This window comes from Pleurodeles waltl, chromosome 10, assembly GCF_031143425.1.
Source record: "Pleurodeles waltl isolate 20211129_DDA chromosome 10, aPleWal1.hap1.20221129, whole genome shotgun sequence".
NCBI classification, from domain to species: Eukaryota; Metazoa; Chordata; class Amphibia; order Caudata; family Salamandridae; genus Pleurodeles; species Pleurodeles waltl.
In genome coordinates, this window is record NC_090449.1 from 845,462,906 (window position 1) to 845,484,533 (window position 21,628).

Here is a 21,628-nt window from a genome sequence, read left to right on the forward strand (position 1 = left end):
TTTGGGGGTGCAGTGTATTTATATCTGTGCTTAGGCACCATTGGCAGGTGTGTGCGCTACTCATGATTACTGTGGTATTGCAACCGGGGTGAAACCTACAATTGTCTATGTTATCGCGTCTGACTGCTATTCAGGGAGGTTTTTCGTCATTCTTTGTTTCTAGTTTGGAGACCAATGTGCCCCAGGTTTCACAGCCCGAGTGTCGAGGACCACCTCGCGCCAGTTTCGTTAGTACCTGATATTCAGCACGTGTCCAGCGAAGCGTAAGAGCGAGCCAAGCTCCACGGTCAGGGGCCTTAGAGGCCTTCCAGTTCATGGCTATTAGTCTTTTGTACATTGCATAAGCCAGGTCTACGAATCTGTGCATACATTTGCTCCTTTTTGTTCTGGTCCTGAGGCCAAGTAGACAGGATTTGGGATTCGCGTCCAAGCCCAGGCCAGTCATTTCCGACAGTGCAGTGGTCAGCGCGGTCCACTCCCCCCTTACCTGCGGGCACTCCCAGACCATATGATAAAACTGTGCTGCTGGGGTTTTACATCTAGGGCAAGTTGGGTCCGATCCAGGGAACATACGTTTAATTCTGGCTGGCGCTAAATAAGTCTGATGTAAGTAATTAAATTGTGTGTATCGGAATCTGGGGTTCCTTGAGACCTCGCGTGTGTGGCTCAGGGCTTTTGACCATTCTGTCTCTGTGATCGGGTCAGGCAGTACGGCATTCCACCTTTCTCGGGCTTTCTGCAGATTAGACTCCGGGGGCTTATTTAGTAGTTTGTATGTATTTGAGACTACTTTTTCACGTGTGTCGTAGCTCAGCATATGGTGTAGGTTCATTGAGATGTCTGGCTCAGCGTCCCCGGGCCCCCATGTACCTCTAATTGCATGACATATAGCGTGGTATGTCAGAAATTGCCCTGGGCTGATCGCTGTGAGGGCCTGTATATCTTCGAAGGACATTAGTTTTCCTTCCTCGAAGCATTCTCCTACCGTGCTTATGCCCGCTTCTATCCAGGTTGCGGATAGGTGAGAACCAGTTGTCACCCATCCAGGGATTCGTTCTAGTGGTATGAGAGGTGAGTAGGGAATTTTTTTGGCATCTTTTTGAATATACTTCTTCCAGTATGCATGTGCTGCTGCCATCAATGGGTTTGCGCATGTGCTTTTAGTTTGCTTGCTCGAGAGCCACTCAAGCAGGGGGACTCCCCGGAGTCGGGTTACCAGCCAGGCAGCTTCCGCCAACCCCGAGTTATGAATCCAATTTGAGATCCACTGCAGCTGTGCTGCCGCAGAGTAGAGCTCAAAGTTAGGGGCTCCCAGTCCACCCGCCGCCACTGGGTGATATAGTGTGTTGAGTGCGACTCGCCTTCTACCATCACCCCATACCAGCTGCACCAATGCAGAATTTAAACTGTTGAAGAAACTTTTAGGAATTATGATCGGCAGGGCAGCGAAGTGATATAGCAGCCTGGGCAGCACTAGCATGTTGGCTATGGCAACTTTTCCCAATGGTGAGAGCGGTAATTTATTCCAGAAACGCAATGAGCTCTTTATAGATGTCACCGCTCTCCCCAGGTTGCCATCCCTGAGGTCTTCAGCACTGTGATAGACGTTAACCCCGAGATATTTGAATGTGTCGAAGCACCATTTTAATGGGCCTGGTGAAGTGTTCTCTCGTCTCGCTGGGGACCGGCCAACCAGTGGGAATATACAGGATTTCCCCCAATTAACTATCAAGCCCGATATCTCTCCAAACTCGCGTAGCAATGACATCACCGGGGGCAGTGCCTCCCCAACACTGCGTATATAGATCAAAGCATCATCTGCATACAATGATATGACGTGGGATGTGCCGTTCCTTACCACCCCCCATTCTTCTGTTTTTGCACGGACACGCGCGGCCAGTGGTTCCATCGCCAGGGCAAACAACAGGGGGGAAAGGGGACAGCCCTGCCTTGTTCCCCTGCTAATTGGGAAGCTCTCTGATATGACTCCTCCTGTCTTCACCCTGGCCTGCGGGTTGGTGTACAGTATGCGTACCCATCTTATAAATTTTGGGCCTATGCCCATTCGCTGCATGGTGGCAAACAGGAAGTCCCATTCTAGTGTGTCGAATGCTTTTTCGATGTCTAGCGAGATCACCGCTTCCTCAGATGCACACGGGGGGGTATCGCCCATTACGCTTAGTAGCCTACGAATGTTGAGAAAGGTGTTGCGTTTTGGGATAAATCCATTCTGGTCTTCGTGTACTAAAGTGTGCATATGAGGAGCTAGCCTGTTGGCTAGTATTTTGCCAAGTAGTTTGCAATCTAGATTTAGTAGAGACAGGGGTCTATAGGACCTAAGTGTACTGCAAATGGTTTACCGCGTTTGAAAGACCGCTGCGGTGATTCATGGGTCGTGATACTGTGGGCATATTCCTGTTGGCGTAATGGTGTGGGTTTTGCTACCGCCATTTTATCACTGACCTTTGGCCTGGCAGACTTGTGTGGACAGCACGCCAGGGTAGGTTACCCCGTAGATTGCCGACACATACTAATAGTGACCGCTTTCGGCATGCTACTTCCCAAGGGGCTCCCCATATAACAAGGGATGGGCGACCGTAATTTTTTGACAAACAGTGAACTTCAATGTAAGTGACTGCATGTACTTGTTTGACGAATTAAATTGCACAAACTTTCTGTAAATATAGACAGGAGAAGTTTTGTTGTCAATTGGTCCTGAAGAAGCGTCATAGGATCTTGTTAGACCACTGTACGCGAAACATGTTGAAACATGTTGACCATGTTCTAGGAGACCTGCGATAATTTTCCCAGCTCCAACACTAGGTAGAAAGTGGTTGAGCATTATTTCTCACATTACACTTTCCTTATGTTTTTTAACCTTGGTCCCAGTCTTATCTTTTGATCCATTAAATGTATTTACTCCATTAGGACTGGGAACTAATTTTATGAGTCACTCTCCTGCTAGGAGTGCCTGACCGTGATACTAGTGTCCTCCACTACGGCAGCCACCTATAAAGATCTCTGGCAAAGAGCCCCCCTGTATGGGGAGCCCGTCAGACATTGCAGCGCCGGTCTGACGAGGAGCTACCTGATGAAGCATGACATCCTCTTGGATGTGTGAGGGCTCTTGCTCCTGAACATTATTGTCCCCCTAGTTTTCATTGTCTTTGGAACAGTGTAAACTTGTTTTTGTATATTTAGGTATTAGGGAGCCTGTACACTGGACCATCAACCTCCCAGTCCCTCTCTTTGTTGAGACTTGTGTGTGTGTCTGTATAGTGGCGGAATTCGCAGTGTGGGTCATAATACCTGTAGCAGAATACTGCTGCGGTCACGGTATGTTGGCGGCCGTCAGCACGGCGGTAGGCGGCATTTACCACCAGGGTTGTAGTGAGGGCCTAAATGTGCTCTGTTCCCACAGGCATACACCAGACCGTGTGACTGTCAACAGTAATACCCTGAGGTCATCGGACTACCCATATCCCAACTAAGAAGAAGCATCCAGTTCCTTGTGGTTTGTCTTCTTTCTTTATCCAAATCCCCCCTTCCCTTTGGGAAGTACCGCCAGCACAGTGTAACACCCTCTGCTGTCGAGACTAGTTCTCAGAGGGTATAGGGTTCAGTTGTCTCCCTATCGGAATAGCCTGGCTTGTGGCACTTACATTACTCTTTCCAAATTCTCAAATGCACACAGTTCCTATCCTGACATGTAGTTATTTCTAATAGCCTAACTTAGGACTTGGGAATGCGGGACAGCCACTAATTAGTGGATGCCCCATCTGACAATCCAGCATTTCCCCTCCTCATTTAAACATGGGGGAACCAATTGATTTAGGGTGGCTGAGTCTCAGTAATCTTCATAATTTGATATCTTCAGATGGCAGTCCATTTGTCACTGAGCTACTTGGCCTATTCAGGTTGGGCTTTCCAATTTGCTTTTTTCCTGGTCATGATCGCCCTGTAAACTGTGATTGGGAGAGTGGGTAGTTAAGGTGTGGTCAATGTGGAAAACTATGAGTGTCATGTGCAGATGTGAGAAAGGTGCTCTGATCATGCCACAGTGGACATGGTGCTGTGCATTTCAATACAGAAAAGTGTATGGTACATAGAATCATGTATGTTACATTCCATCTCTAGCCAGTCTGTGTGGGTGAAGCATCAGGTATTGCTTTATAGGTGAGTCAATGTTGTGCAGTAACTTAGGATGAGCGGAGGGTCAATTAGCTGAGACAAGCAAGGAGTTTACAGCTCTTTTATTTTGCAGGCGGTTGAGGAGCTTTTTGATTCTTGCTGGGAGAGACTTCCAGAGCTTCGTGGTCAGTACTACAACAAACCAAAGTGTAATTTTTTAAACCTAGGGATGCTAGGAGTAGGCCCAGTTGATGTAAAAGGGGCCTTCATTTATTATAGATGTGGAGTTTGCACTGAAGGAAGACTGGCCTAGCACTGATGATGGACCGGAGAGCTATGCTGAGTGCTGTGACACCTTGCCATTAGGAGAAATAAATTGCTTAAAGAGCTAGGATAATGACAACATGGAAGTGAAGCAACGTTCTGGAGGCTATGCAGTTTTCATACTATTATTATAGACTGTGTTGTTAATCTAGTGAAAGGAAACTAAGATGATGCTGGTCTGTACTCTGTGAGTAAAAACAAGATGTGGAAAAAGACATATAGTGGCATCATGGTAAAGAATGAACATTTTGATAGCATAATTTAATGATGGAAAGTGGGAAAAGTCGGTGTCCATTAGTTCATCACTTTGCTGGTCTGAGTAGCAGAAGTATGTAGTACGTGAGGCTGAAGGATTAGATGATGTCCGGAAGAAGGCTGACCTAATATTTTTAATATGGAAGGTGTAATAATGGAACCATGAGAATCAGCAAGGGGAGAAGAGAATTCAATCAAACAGAAGTAGCAAGATTTTATGAAATGTCTTGGATAGATAGGATGAAATCGAGCCCCGTGAAGCCTTCCAAGGATATCCGGTATCTGTAATAAATGCTGTACTGTATCAAAGATAGCAGAGAGGTCCAGCTATAAATGGCAGTATCTGTGTTCTAATAAATTGTTGCTTTGAGGTCATAACTGTTGGTGAGTAAGGAGGATATAGTGCTGCTGCCAAGGCAGAGTTCAGTTTCAAAAGGTCACGATGCATGGCTTACAGGCCAGGGTTCATCAGGTACAGGGATACGCCAATGCTCCAAACCTGCTCCTTCCAAGGAAGGAACGGCTAGCAGTGTTCACTAAATGGAAATTCTGTCTGTCCAAAATCTTTGTGTCTGTGGTGAAAGGCGCACAACAGGGAAACTAAAATTCCCATGAATCTTTGAATTTTCATGTTTCTTAGATGGTGGTGGCAACCAAAGACCCTTTGGTATAACTTTTTTGATTTCACTGTGTCCTTGTTAGGCAAACGGTGTATTACTTTCTGCTTAACAAGACAGAAATAAATTCATTTTATGTTCATTTAGAGAACTTAATTGTCACCAAAGACTACTGGAGGACAGTTTGTATTTCAGAAAAGTAATTAAAAATCAAGTTGTGGTGGGAGAAAACAAACTTTGCACTCTTTTGATTGTCATTGTTGCACATGAACTTTTTTTGTGAAGGAACGCAAATAGTGCTTGCACTACAAAAAACCTGATTTCCATATATGGTTGTGTGCAAGCAAGTACAAATGTTTAGCGAATATATATATATGTTGCTGCTATTTGGAACATCAGAGAACTGGTGGTTATTATTTACTTTATAACAAGTGCGGAGATCACTTAGGAGCTAAATCTATCATCGCCGGATAGTGTGCATTCCTGATGCAGAATGCCATTTCATTGACATTAAAGAAGCAGGGAAGATTAGCATGCATGTATTATTGAACCTTGTTCTGCTTCATTTTCAGAAATATGAGCTGCACTTCGAGAACACAGACAACGGGTTACCCAGAGATATTCTTAAGTTGTGTCATGTCTACTGTTACGTTAGAAGCGCTGCTCTCTCTAAACAACAGATTATTAAATATATCTATTTGACTATAGAGATCACTTTTGACCTGCAAACATCAGTGCTCAGCAGAGTGACAGATCAGAGGGTGATATCCAGTGACTCTTTAACCCATTCCTCTATACCTATTTGCCCTCTTCTACTGTGTGAAGTTGATGATGGTGAGGGGTGGCCAAGCCCTTCTGTTGGATTCTTAGTACAAGATCAGTACTCTCTGCAGATTGCCTACCCCAAGATATCATCCAAACTGAATGATTCATTCTTACACCACTCTGTCTCTAATATTGGATACTGTAACTAAATTAGAGGAGGCGGTCATTTCAGTTACTGTTACTAGGCTGTTCAATAAGAGATACCTAGTATGTTAAACCAGAAAAGGAAGGTGGATCTCAAGGTCCTTTTCCTGTAGATCCCAAGAATGATGACCCTTGGTGTTACCACCTCCATTACAAGACACTAGGGGCCTGATTTAAGAAAAGTGGCACTGCACCCAATGCAGCGCCACTTTTCTTGCGCCTCTTAGAGGCTCCCTAACCCCACCATGACTGCGCCGTATCTAAGATACAGTGCACCATGGCAGTAGTTAGGGGAACTAGCATCAACATTTTTGGTGCTAGTTTTGAGCTTTGCAGGATTAGTGTCAAAAAATGTTATGCTAATCCTGCAAAGCCCATGAGGCCCATTATAAACAATGGTGTGCCTCCTTTTAACACCTGCTCTGAGCAGGCGTTAAAAGTGGCAAAAAACATTATGCAAAGAAACCTTAGATCTCTTTGCACCATTTTTTCGGCCCCCCTAACGGGGGCATACATTGTGCCACTTTGTAAATTTGGCGTGGCAATTTTGGCCTTGTTGGGCCACACTGGGGTAAAACAATGACACTAATGTGGCACAAGGAGGTGCTAGGGGCTATTAGATGTGCCCCTAGGCTTTTTGCACATCCCTGTTCTGTGGTGACTCCTATCAAATCCACCTTCTTGGTGCCTCTTTTCACATGGAGATGTGAGGGACAGCTTCTCGTATCAATTTCCATGACCCTCCTAGATAACTAGGCTCAGTCACACTGAGGGAGAGACCTGATTTTAACTCTGTGAGGTGGGAAAGCTAATCAAAATAGGAAAGTGCCTAAAGCACTTAAAAAAGCCCTGGCTGAAAAGTTCTGCCATTTTAAAATAGGGGCATCCGGGAAATCTTACAGTTAAGGCAAAGAGGAGGTGCTGAAATAAGAGGTGGCGGACTGCAAGAAGATAGGATTTCTCCAATTATTGGCTAGTGCACAGGAAAAATCTGGTACATCAACCACCACTTGCTTAGAACATTGCTGTATGTGAGAGTACTACACCTGAAAAAGGCCCAACTGAGAAAAAAAGACTGCTGACTCCTGGTAGAAAAGGAGACTCACTCAAGGACTCCTGCTGACACCCCAAAACTGGAACTGCTCACCAAGGCTCAAGTGGTTGGCCTTCTTTGTGCCTGTTTCAGGAGCACAAAGAGAAGGAATCTTGATTCCAAAAGAGTCCAGCTGGCCACACAGAAATCGACCCTGCAAGAGTCCTATCTGGAGAGAGGTCTGGTGCCCAGAACCCTGTCCTGAGAACTTGGAGCTGCAGGACTGACCAGAACGAACTTTGGGGGTTATTCTAACTTTGGAGGAGTGTTAATCCGTCCCAAAAGTGATGGTAAAGTGACGGATATACCACCAGCCGTATTACGAGTTCCATAGGATATAATGGACTCGTAATACGGCTGGTGGTAAATCCGTCACTTTTCCGTCACTTTTGGGACGGATTAACACCTCCTCCAAAGTTAGAATAACCCCCTTTATGTTTTAAAGTCTAAATCAGATGGGAAATACTTTGACCAGGTCAACCTGCTTGGTGTATGCATTTCTGCTCCATCACAGTCCACCTGAAATTGTATTTATGTCCCAATAAACTGCAAACTGTCATTTTTCAATGGCGTTTTACTTTTCCATTCACTGTTTAGCTTAAAGCTTAGGAAATTCATATCTTCGTTTTCCCTTAACCAATTCTGATTATCTTACTGTATTTTTGCTCATTAAAGCTTTCTCTGTTGTATCTAAATTGGCTTGGAAGTATTGTATTATTTAGTGACTTTATAATTGCTGTGACATCTTGAACGTAACACACCGTGGGGATTGTGTGCTACTTGCTAGCTACCAGAGGTTGAGCAGACGTCCTCTCAGTATTGTGTTTTGTTCTAACTAGATTGTGTTTATTAAGTTAGTATGGACAACACCTCTCCCGAATTATTAACCCTATTTCTGATACCTGTAATTAAGAAAATGTTTTCTGAGGAGGTTAAGGCCATTGATGGTTCAATTTCGTTCTGAGGCCCAGTACAGTTCGATACAAAAATGATTTGTTTGACCTGCTTTAGAATAACCCTAGAAAATTGCCTTGACATGATAGATGTTATTATGGATGCCCTGTCTTATGGTTATTGTCAGGTTGGTTGTTTGGCTTTATGTGAATCTGGTGGGGGAGGCGTCTTTCTCAGAGGTTTAGTGAAGATTGTATGCCTCCAATTATTGGTTCATCAACTTTCTTGCCCTCATGTATTGAAGAGTTCAGTTATGATGTGTTATAGCCTTTTAAAGAAGTTGTTGTAGATTCATTTTGAGCTAGACCTACCAGTACTCTGTCTTTGAGTTTATGTAGTCACTGAACCAGAATATTGTAAGCTGTGCTTAGATGAAAACCTGGCTAATGGATTAATTGGGCCCACCTGTTCTCTGCTGTGCTTGGTTGCCAAGTGTAAGTAAGTAGGTTTTTAATTGGGTTGAATATAACTCCATCACAAAGGATAAGGCACAAACATCTCAGGGTAAAACACAAGTTCATTAATTTAAACATGGGTTTCACTTCCTATTAGCTATGGCACACAGATGACAGGCTTACTTAGGAAAATGTATCAAGTGTTCATCAGTAACAAAACAGTTAAAAAGTCAAAACGCAATGTAAAATACCAAAACTAATTTAGAAAATTGGGAATAATGTAATGGGTAAAATGACAAAAAAAGAAGAAAAATACTATGAGGGGAATCATATATATATTTTTTATGAATTTGAAAAGATTTAACTAGAGGAATTCCAAGAAAAAATAAAGCACCGATCAGCAGACACTGTTTACGATTAATGGAGCACAGGCCAGATACATCAAGTTGGCTCATCCTGGTCAGGGATTTTACCTTCTGACCTAGCCTCGGAAACTGAAGTCGAAATCCTCCAGGGGATAAGGTTGCAGGCTGTATTTGGCAAAGGGCCTGCGTCCAGACTGTCGAAAGTCGACGTTGCATCCTTTTGCTGCTGTGACTGTCCTCCTGCCCAATTGATATGTTAGGGGTTTGATGGACGAAACTACGTCAAATGTCCGCTATCTCCATCACTTTCAAACTACACCATTGATGAAGTATTTGCTGAAAAGCAGTTGGCAGAGGCATTTTGGCCACAACTCCTCCCGCCACATCACAACTTTGCTTTCCATCACCATATCCATGTCAGTTTACCCTCCACACCTGACCGGAAAGGTTTCATACAAATAAAAACAGAAAACAGAGCTCAGTCACCTTCACACACTGATCTTTCATCATGAATCTGATGTACCAAGGCTTTGCTTATCTGCTGTTTGAAATGGATGACGAGCCATGATGTTGGTGACATAATCAAAGGTACGTTAATGTTTTTTTTCTTAAACGTCCTTGTTCAGAAAAGTAATGTTCTGACTTAGTGTCATTATTTGTACTTTTTTTCTAAACATACTTATAGTTCAATTATTTTCATTGTAAATGTTTACCTGTTACCCTTACACTTCAAACAAAACTTTAAAACATCTTTCTATATCTTAGTTATTTTCCTACATTACTATCCATTGTTAATATGACATAAGCGCACACCAAATAAGAAATGTTTATTAAATATTTAAATTACAGATAAAATAGAATTATTCAAAATTCTATTTTTGACCCTTATATGAGGCAGACAACATGTGTATTTAATTTTTGAGGCATATTACAGTACAAAATTCCCATCATATATTACCCCCTGATGTTACCATATCATACATGAAGATATGTTGAATTTCAGTATCCTTTAAATACATTCTCGAAAACGTATATCCCTTCTGGGTTTTGTTCTTACCATACTTTTATTTTACTTTTCTCTGTCTTCAATGTTTTTTATATATCACATGATATTTAAATGTATTAAAAATTATATACACAAAAGTATCATTTAACTCAAAGTCAAAATGGTATATATTGTGCCTTGTACCCTAATCAAACTTAACATATATTTCCATATTTTATGTGAACAAATGAATGAAACAATGTAAGTAGAAATTAAAATGAAAATTGTTTTCAGAGATACTTTTCTCTCATAAAACACAAATTATTTGATTTTCATAAAACAGTAACCAAAGAAATGAAAAGCAGTGTTAACAGTTTTTCACTGCTAAATAATCTTGCCTCATGTTTCTGTGTACCAAATATTTCTCTTCCTAAAGGGGAATTCTCTGAGTTCATCAGCTGATGGAGGTAAAATATCAGAAAGAATTACTGGGGAGTCAGTGGGGTGCGTCTTCTTTTGAGGAGTTTAGCAGTAGGTGTGTGTGTGAGGGATGTGTAAGGAGAGATTGGGTGGGTGAAGTGGGTGTTTGGGAGGGAGTGGGTGATGGGGTGAATGTGTTGCTTTTGGATGGTTTTGTGTGTGTTGGTGTGAAGATTAGTGTGTGTGTTGTGCTGGCATCAGGTGTGCTAATGGTTTGTCATGGGTCTTTGGGTATGGGTGAGGGTGTGGTTTTGGGTGGGTGTCGGGGCACAGGTGAGGCTGTGGCTTTGGTTGAGGGTGTGGGTTTGGGTTTGGGTGAGATGTGTGCTTCAATCAATCAATCAATCAATCAGGGATTTGTAAAGCTCAGCTACTCACCTGTGAGGGTCTCAAGGCACTGGGGGACATGGGGGGTGCTGAGGATGAGTCGAAGAGCCAAGTCTTGAGGTCCTTCCTGAACTATGACAAGGTGGTGGACTGCCTGAGGTGGATGGTGAGGGTGTTCCAGGTCTTGGTGGCAATGTGGTAGAAGGATCTTCCTCCGGCTGTGGTTTTCCAGATGCAAGGGAGATTGACTAGGGCCTGGTCGGCGGAGTGGAGTTGTCTGGCAGGGGTGTAGAAGGAGAGTCTGTGGTTGAGGTAGGCTGGTCCGGCGTTGTGTAGGGCCATGTAGGCATGGGTCAAGAGTTTGAAGGTGATTCTCTTGTTGATAGGCAGCCAGTGTATGTAACGCCGTGCTTGGACGCAGCGTCTCTTTCTGCCTTCGCGCAGGAACGCGCTGCTGACACCCGGAGCACCGTTCCCCGCGTTTTTTGATAGCGCGTCCTTGGAAGCATGTATTTCACTCCCGGTCGCGCTACACTTACCTGTAGTTATTTTTTCTTCTTTTCTGTTGGTGGTGGGTTATTCTGGTCTTTTTTCTTCCTGCCTTTGTCCATGCTTGTGTCCATCTTGTCTTCTTCCTGTTTGTGTTCCCAGCATGCTCTCTTTTTCTTATATACTGCTTTATTTTTTCCTATTCTTGTCTATGGGCTGTTACCAATTCAAAATGGTGTTCTTTCCTCTTCCTGTGATGTCACTTCCCCTTTTTCAGTATATAAGTCAGTCAGTCTTTCTCCACCTTGCGTTGCAAACACCTCCTTCTGGTTGTGCTCTTCGCTTCTGTTCTTGTTCCTGCTTTTTGCCTTGGATTATTTTTGCCTATTTTTGTTCCTGTTATCCAGTCCTGTTTTTTCTTCTTCTCTTCAGGAGTTCCTGTTTGAGGTTTTCCCCCAGTGTTTTGGGTTTTTTCCCTCTGGGACTCCTTCTAGAGGGTACGGTCTGCTTTGGCGTTTCCTGTCAAGCGGCACTGTGGCTACTAGAAAGGGTTGCCCTTATCTAGGAGTATCCAGAACCTGTAGAAGACCGGGGGTATTCGCCAACCCTGTATCCAGAGGTGAGAAGTCAAGTGCAGTTTGTAACAGATTGCAACGCCAAAAGACTCCGCGTTGCGAGATCGCCATGGAAGATCCACAGGGAGAGGCTGCAGAAAATGCTCAAGCCATGCTACAGACTGTCCAACAACAAGCCGAAGATTTACAACAGTTACAGGCAGAGAACACTGCGCTACGACAGGTCTTGTCTTCCCGATCAATGGACATACCACCCATATCTGCCGCTACTCCTCGATATTCCAAAGATCCTCTAAAGATAAAGGAGTTTTTGGATGCCCTGACGGTTTTATTTGCCTTTCGACCACTCCAGTTTTCCTTGGATAAGGCTAAGGTGGGCTATCTGATCAGTGCCTTGTCTGGTCCGGCGCTTGCTTGTGCGACTCCTCTGGTTTCTGCAGAAGATCCAGTCCTGGCTAGTTATCCCGCTTTCCTGACTGTTTTCAAACAGATGTTTGGGAGACCTAGGGGTAGAAGCAGCAGCTGAATAAGCCTTAAGTGACATTCAGCAGGGCAGTCAGGATGTTCTGCAGTATATAACCCGTTTCAAACAGCTGGCAGCTGAAACCTCCTGGGTGGAACGTACCTTCATCACCCTTTTCCGCCGAGGCCTGCGTAAAGAAATTAAAGATGAGCTTGTACATTCTTCTCCAGCTTGTTCTTTGAAGGAATTAATGGATCAAGCTATGAACATCGAATATAGACTTCGAGAGCGCAAGATGGAGAGACGTAGAATGCGAGCTCCATACCAGTCTGGTACCTTTCGTACTAGCAGTCGGCGAACGGAAGAAGTTCCATCCGAAGCCTCTCCATCTCCCCCTGAAGAACCCATGCAGATAGATCTTGTTTGTGGTCCATTGACGGAATCAGAAAGGGAGGATCGAAGACGAAAGTGACTTTGTCTGTTTTGTGGTAAAGCTGGCCATCTGATTCGTAGTTGTCCGGTACGTCCCGCAAGACCTGCGGCAACCACCAGCTCCCATCCCATGTAAGGAGGAAGGAGACGGAAGGAGCTGAAGTACCATCAATATATTCCTCCAGAGAAAGCATGTCCACCCTGTTTATCCTCTCGGTCAAGTTACAAAGTTCACAAGATCAAGAAGAACATCTCCTGGCGCTCCTAGATTGTGGAGCCAGAGGAATCTATTTGGATGAGACCTGGGCTATGAATAAAGGAATTCCCCATATTCCTAAAGAAACTCCTGAGCAGGTACACACGGTGGATGGCTCTCCGTTAACCTCTGGCCCTGTGGTGGCCTCAACTCCTACACTTTGTTTGACATTTGGGGGGCATCAAGAACATGTTGCCTTTGATCTTAAAGCCTCACCAAATCACATCATGATTTTAGGAATACCCTGGTTAACTTGACAGAACCCCTATATCAGTTGGGAAACAAGAACCATATCCCTAACGTCTTTATTTTGTCAACAAAACTGTTATTCCACTAACTCTTATTGGACTCCTAAAAGGCCTTGTCAATCAACCAAGGATAATACTAACTCTATAAATATGATCCAGGGAGTTCCAGATTGTTATCAGGAATATATCGGGATCTTTCAGAAACCTAGTACTCTTATTTTCCCGACTCATCGAAGCTATGACTGTGCTGTTCCCTTAGTTCCTGAGGAGGTCGTACCCTTTGGTCGAATGTATTCTCTGACATACCAAGAAAAGAAGGTGCTAAAGGAATACTTAGATGATAACTTACAGAACGGTTTAATTGCTCCTTCCACATCTCTGCCTGGGGCTCCTCTCTTCTTCGTCCCCAAGAAGACTAAGGATTTGCCTCCATGTGTTGACTTTGCAAACTCAACAGAATAATATTTAAGGATCAGTATCCGTTGCCTTTAATTAGGGATATATTGGATGCCATTCAAGGAGCCAAGATGTTTACCAAATTAGATTTAAGGGGTGCCTATCATCTTCTTCGGATCAAGGAAGGTGATGAATGGAAGACAGCTTTCCGTACTCCTTTTGGGCACTATGAGTACCGTGTTATGCCTTTTGGATTGACCAATGCACCTTTTGTTTTCCAACGATTTATGGATTCAGTGTTCTCTGACGTATTGAACCAATATGTAGTCATTTATTTGGATGATATCTTGATATATTCTTGTGTTCCTGAGCAACATATAGATCGTGTCCTGCCGGTCCTGGAAAGACTCAAAAAGAACCAATAATTTTGTAAACCGGAGAAGTGTGAATTCCATAAGACCGAAGTAAAGTGTTTGTGGTTCTGTATTAATCAACACAGAATATCCATGGATCCTGACAAGGTCAGTGCCATATTAGATTGGCCTTCTCCTGCGTCCATTAAGGAAACTCAATGTTTCCTTGGTTTATCAAACTTTTATCATCAGTTTATTTAGAACTTTGCCCACCTACAAAGTTTCGTAACACAAACAATTAAGAAAGAGAACCTGAAGAAGGGCTTCGTCTGGACCAAGTATGCTGAACGCGCCTTTCAAGAGTTGAAGAAAGCCTTTACCCAAGCACCCATTTTGTGTCATCCTGACATTACCAAGAAATTTATTGTGGTGACTGATGCCTCAGACAGAGGTATTGGAGCAGTTCTGCTGCAGAAACAAGACAACGATGGATTGGAACATCCTATCTTTTATCTTTCTCATATCTTATCAGAAGCAGAACACAATTATTCTGTACTGGAATGAGAACTACTCGCTCTCAAAGTTTCATGTAAGGAAGGGAGACATTTCCTGATGGGTTCCAGAGAACCTTTTGAAGCCAGGACTGACCATCGCAATCTCCAATGTCTTCAGAGTTTCCAGTGTTGCAACAGTCGTCAAGCAAGAAGCGCTTTCTTCTTTAACCAGTACGATTTTGTGATCACGTACATACCTGGCTCCCAGAATTCAGAGGCAGATGCCTTATCCCGTAGATAGCCTGACGTAGCCAAGAACTCCTCTCCACATCTTATTGAGTCTAGTAGAATTATCGGAGCAACTCAATCATTTCAAGAACGTGTTAAATCAGAGTACCAATTTCTGTCTATTTCAGAATGGGATAGAGTGACTCCTTTTTTGCAGAAGAAGGATGACTACTTCTATCATCAACATGCTCTTTTCTTACCTACCAAGAAAGTGCAGACAGAAGCACTACAAATGTGTCATGATTCCCCGATAGCCAGTCATCGAGGAATCAGGAAGACCCAGGAGCTGCTTCAACAATCTTTTTGGTGGACTTTGCTTAAGACAGATACTGAAACCTATGTGTCAGCATGCCCAGTATGTGCTCAGACTAAAACACCCCGAACTAAGGCGGCAGGTTCAATAAGGCCTTTACCGGTTCCTTCAGCTCCTTGGTGTACTCTATCCACAGATTTCATGTGTTCTTTAACTACCTCCTCTGGTAACCAAGTAATCATGGTGACAGTAGAATCATTCGCCAAGATGGCACATTTCTCAGCCTTAAAGAAACTACCAACAGCCTCAGAAATGAGTCGCATTTTTATGCTGGATATTTTACGCCTCCATGGTCTCCCGCAAGAGGTCATTTCGGACAGAAGACCTCAATATGTATCACGTTTCTGGAGAGCCTTTTGTGCCTTGTTTAACATTGATATTTCCTTATCCTCTGATTTCCATCCACAAACAAATGGGCAAACTGAAAGAGTGAATCAAGAGCTTCAACAGTATCTGAGATGTTACTGTAATGCCACACAAATCAATTGGTCGGAGTTTCTTGCTCTTGCCGAGTTCTATAATGACAGTACATAGTGCAACCAAGACCACACCCTTTTATTGCACCTATGGATTTCATCCAAAGACTTTCACTACTGTTTCCCGACCATCCTTTTTTGCTCCTGCTGTCACTTCTTTTTCACGTCAGATATGCCAAATCCAGGGCCTACTTCATACAACTCTCTTAGTTTCGAAACAAGCAATGAAACAAAAGGCAGATCGTTATAGACAATCAGCACCTTTGTATCAAGTGGGCCACAAGGTGTGGCTTTCTTTCAGATTTCTACCTTCCCAATTTTCTGTCAGTAAATTCAAACCACGTTTTTATGGACCCTTTCGTATTTCGCAAATCCTGAATCCTGTAGTTGTGCGTCTCCGCTTACCTCATACCTGAAAGGGTTCATCCAGTTTTCCATGTGTCCCAGTTAAAGCCCTTTGTTCCTGATCCATACCACCGCCATTTCCAGCGTCCTCCTCCTCTTTCCATTAACGGACAGCCTGAGTATGAAGTGCAGGAGATGTGTGATTCCAGTATTTTTAGGCACAGACCGCAGTATTTGGATAACTGGAAGGGCTACCCTCTCAGTGACTGTTCTTGGGAGGATGCTTTCTCCGTCCATGCTCCCCGTTTGGTTTGTCTGTTTTTTGACTGTCATCCTGACAAACCTGGGGCCTCGGGGAGGGGACCTACTGTAACACCTTGCTTGGACATGGCGTCTCTTTCTGCCTTCGTGGCAGGAACGCGCTGCCGACACCCGGAGCACTGTTCCCTGCGTTTTTTGATAGCGCATCCTGGGAAGCATGTATTTCGCTCCCGGTTGCGCTACACTTACCTGTAGGTATTTTTTCTTCTTTTCTGTTGGTGGTGGGTTATTCTGGTCTTTTTTCTTCCTGCCTTTGTCCATGCTTGTTTCCATCTTGTCTTCTTCCTGTTTGTGTTCCCAGCATGCTCTCTTTTTTCCTATTCTTGTCTATGGGCTTTTCCCATTTCAAGATTGTGTTCTTTCTTCTTCCTGTGATGTCGCTTCCCCTTTTTCAGTATATAAGTCAGTCAGTCTTGCTCCAGCTTGCGTTGCAAACACCTCCTTCTGGTTGTGCTCTTCGCTCCTGTTCTTGTTCCTGCTATTTGCCTTGGATTATTTTTGCCTATTTTTGTTCCTGTTATCAAGTCCTGTTTTTTCTTCTTCTCTTCAGGAGTTCCTATTTGAGGTTTTTCCCCAGTGTTTTTTTTTTTTTCCCTCTGGGACTCCTTCTAGAGGGTACGGTCTGCTTTGGCGTTTCCTGTGAAGCAGCACTGTGGCTATTAGAAAGGGTCGCCCTTATCTGGGAGTATCCAGAACCTGTAGAAGACGGGGGGTATTCGCCAACCCTGTATCCAGAGGTGAGAAGTCAAGCGCAGTTCTGACAGTGTAGGTCTCTCAGAAGGGCGGAGGTGTGGCTATGTCGTGTGGCTTTCTTGATGAGATGGGCAGAGGCGTTCTGGATGCGTTGTAGTCTTTTCTGGGTCTTGGCTGTGGTTCCAGCATAGAGTGCATTGCCGTAGTCGAGGCAGCTGCTGAAGAGGACCTGGGTAACTGTCCTTCTGGCTTTGGTAGGGATCTACTTGTAGATTTTTTTAAGCATCCGCAGGGTGTGGAAGCAATCCGATGAGACGGCGCTCACATGTCAGTCCATTGAGAGCGATGAGTCTAAGATGATGCTGAGGTTGCGGGCGTGGTTGGTGGGGCAGTTTCCGAGGGCAGTGGGCCACCAGGAATCGTTCCAGGCAGAGGGTGTGGAGCCAAAGATGAGGACTTCTGTTTTGTCTCACTTCAGTTTAAGGTAACTGTCTTTCATCCAGGCGGTGACTGCTTTCATTCAGTTGGGTGTCGTCGGCATGATGTTGTTTTTTTGAGTGTGCGCTTAGGTGACTGTGTGAGTTTGGGTATTTGTTTGAGTGAGGAAGTGGTTTTTGCCAGGTGGTTGTAGAAGGTGAGGGCATTGGTATAGGTGGGTGTTGATTTGTGGGTACCTGTGTGTTGCTGGTAGCTGTGGTGGTGGTTGTGACTGTGGTGATTACTGGTGTATGCATTGGTGTATGTGAGTCTGTATGCATGCTGGATGGGTCTGTTGTGATGGCACTTTGTGTTGGGTTGGTGTGTTTTGTTTTGTGTTTTTTGGTTTGATGTGGTGGTAGTGCTGTGAGTTAGTGTTTGTGTTTTTCTGTTTGGGTGTGCTGGTATATTGCTGCTGTCTAGGGTTGGGGTTTTTTGTGCAATGGTGGTATGAGAGCAGGCAGAGTCCAGAACTGAAGGGATGGTGGGAAACTGTGCTGTCAAAAAGGGCTCTGCCCCATCCGAAACCTCTCTGTTTTGCAGACATAGCACACTGTATGCCATCAGGGAATACTAAAAGTTAAAGTCAGTGATGTCATTTGAGATGTCACTGACCATGTCATGAGTGATATAATATGTGCGGTTATAAGCATTGCGGGGCGTAAGTTATAGTTAGCTCAGGTAACTATAACTGCTGAATTTCACCGGTTTTGTATGCGTGAAAAGTAAGCCTAACTATAATGTCCCTGTATCTTTTTTTTTTTTTTCTGTGAAATTCCAAGGTTTTTTATTCTATTTCCTAAGTATAACATATCTGTAACCTTTGGCTTTTTAAATGAATTTCAAATGTTTTTTGCATTTTATTTCCTAACTGTAATCTCTTGGGGTCAGGGTATTCCTTCCCTGCCCCCTTTTCTTCCTTTTTTATTTTTTTTGTGGAACTCAGCTTGCCAAGCCGATTCCCAAGATGACTCGCAACACTTCCTGGTTGAAGTGTTGGCAGCCAATTAGAGCTCTGCATTTCCCTGCACAAGCTTGTTATTCTACGCAAAGGCATCAAGGAGGAACCGCAGTCCTAGATATACAAGTTTGGATTTACTTAAATTTCTCAACAACTACTGAACAGATTTACACTAAATAACAAAAAGCACAATCTGTGGAGCAAACCCTAGCGTATATCTGTTTCTTTTGCTTTACATATCGCAAGGGTCATGGTCTAAACCCTAAAGCTGACACCAGCAGAGTGAGCACATTGCTGTTTTAGACCAATTATGTTGCAATAATCTAAAGCGGCAGCACCCGGCATCAACAGCAGTTGTCAGTGAGCTATGAAATATATATGTTCATTTATACTCTGCCAGCCAGCAGCACACACTCACGGATGACACGAAACCAAAGCTGTGCAAATGACTCCTTGGGGGCCTTGATTTGGTTCCTTGGGGTGTGTGGCAGGACTGGTTATACTTTAGGGGTGTTGTAACATGTATGTTTTCTTTCACCTCATGGACAACTGGTTTTTAGCCTTCTTGCCCCTTTTTTCCCACTTTTTTGTTTTATGTTTTACAGGATGGAGACAATGCTGTGATGCGCCTTGTGTGACTCTTCATCTGTGAGATGTGTCGAGATAACACCATTTTGTGACTCTGTCTGTGAGATGTGATGAGGTAAGGAATTTTCCTTTTTTTATATGCATTATAGCATGCTTTTTCATCTTATGCACCTTGTGCCCACTGGGGCTTATTGTTGATTATAAGGTTCTTCCAATGGGAAATAAGCCCACTAGAGCTCAGAGTTGTCTTTTATGTTTTTTCCACTATTGAGATGTCCAAGTAGGGTTGCCTTACTTGTTCTTATAAGCTTTGTAAATGTAAAATGTAAAATGTAAATTTGCACTTGTATAGCGCACTACTCACCCGTTAGGGTCTCAAGGCGCTGTACTCATACCGCTATGGAACCCCTCCTGGCTTTTCCCTGTGAGGTGCCCACTCCTGGGCACCCCCAGGGTGAAGCCAGGCATCCAAGCGCTGTTGGGGCCGTTGTGGAGATTAAGCAAGCTATTGCCCAGAGTTGCAGAGTGGGACCCATTAATTAGATTAGGCACCGAGGCGAGAATTATCTGGTCCAAGGGAATTGAGCCCAAGACCTGCCGAAGCGGGACTTGAACCCTGGTCTTGAGCCAGATTTCTGCTTCTAGGTCTGCCACTCTAATGTGGGGACCTCTATGTTTACATTGATTATATGACATTGGCCTATTCATGGGGACATCATGGGGCAAAAGGTCTCTCACAATTAGTTACTTTTGTACTGCAGTAATATTGGTATAAATGATAATTGGTATCAAAATAGCCATTTTGTTTCAGGGTCTGCAGAGATGAACTGTGAGAGTTACTTATTTATTTTCAATTTTTGCACTTAAAATTCCTTTTTTAATGTGTACTTGCACTTGGTAGCTCAACACGTGACCAAGGCGTGCTATATGCTGAGATGCATTGAGTTGTTTTGGTGACTTATTGCACTGGAATAAACCATGTTATTTTTATAGCTTTACTGCCCTGTTGTCATTGAGTGTGTGCTGCTGGTTGACAGAGTGTGCTGGAATTTCGCCAGGCACCTCACCCGTTTGCGCACCAAAATCGGAGGGTCCCAGCCCTGAGGACCAGTGACTCTACACACACACACACACACACACATATATATATATATATATATATATATATATATATATACAGACACACACACATATATATACATATACACACATATATATAGCACTGTGCTGATCCTATGCTTAAAAATCTTTGCTAGATAAACAGACAATTGAGGTGAGCGAATCTAAAGTTTCATTGGTGTTGTAGAGTGATCCTAATTGGAGCTGCTCTCCACCTAAATTTGGGAACTACCCAGAGTTCTTGCTTGTGTTTTGCATAATTTATGCATCACTCTAACCCTGAAAGGGTCTTGTTTTGACTTATACTGGGTCCTCCCTTGTGTCTGGACAAAGCTAAACCCCTCTGAAAAGCTCTAATGAGAGCGACACACGTTTCCGGGGTTGCTTAACTCATTCCAGGTTGGCTTGGATGGTATTTGACCAGTCCAAAGCTGTAATACTATGCCTGGAGTGGTGAATGGCTTTTGTCATTTTATAGCTCGGTGAGGACGACACTGTGTCAAACCTATGCTTAAAGATTTTGCTGTACAAATGGCAAAAGACTATGGGGGTTATTCTAACTTTGGAGGAGGTGTTAATCCGTCCCAAAAGTGACAGAAAAGTGACGGATTTACCACCAGCCGTATTACGAGTCCGTTATATCCCATGGAACTCGTAATACGGCTGGTGGTATATCCGTCACTTTACCGTCACTTTTGGGACGGATTAACACTCCTCCAAAGTTAGAATAACCCCCTATGTCCCTATCTAGCTCGGTGTAGATAGCACTATGCTGATCCTATACTTAAAAACTTTGCTAGATATACAGACATTTGAGGTGAGCAAATCTAGAGTGTTGCTGGTGTTGTAGAGTGTTCCTAATTGGAGCTGCTCTCCACCTAAATTTGGGAACTACCCAGAGTTCTTGCTTGTATATTTATATATATATATATATATATAGTTTCCATGGATGGAGCATTTGTTTTGTCAGTAACTTTGGCGCCACTTAATGAATCTTCACAAAATCATCACAATGTATACTTTGGTCAGTTCAGCTGCTGTTCTGAAAGTTTTGGGATGATCTCTGAAGCGGGGACTGAGAAAAAGGGTGGATGCCGAAAAACGCTTTCCCCATTTATTTTCCATAGGGCCTTTAGCCCCGGTGCTGGGGTCCCTGAGGAACCCTGCTGGGGCTAAAAATTATTTTTTCTAAAACATCGGAAAAATCTATGGATGGATCCACAGATTTTTCTGAGATGAAAAGAAAGAACATGGTCTCCCGCGATTTCCATTGTTTTACTCCCAGGTGGGCCAGGTCCCAGGGGCATTAGGGGCTTAATAAAGGATGGGGGCACATCGCCCCCCCCCCTGCCTGGGCTTTACTAAGCCCCAGGGACCACCATCTTCCTGGGGCGATTTTGTTAAACAGGTCCTGCTGTCAGAAAGCGGAGTTTTCATCTCTGTTCC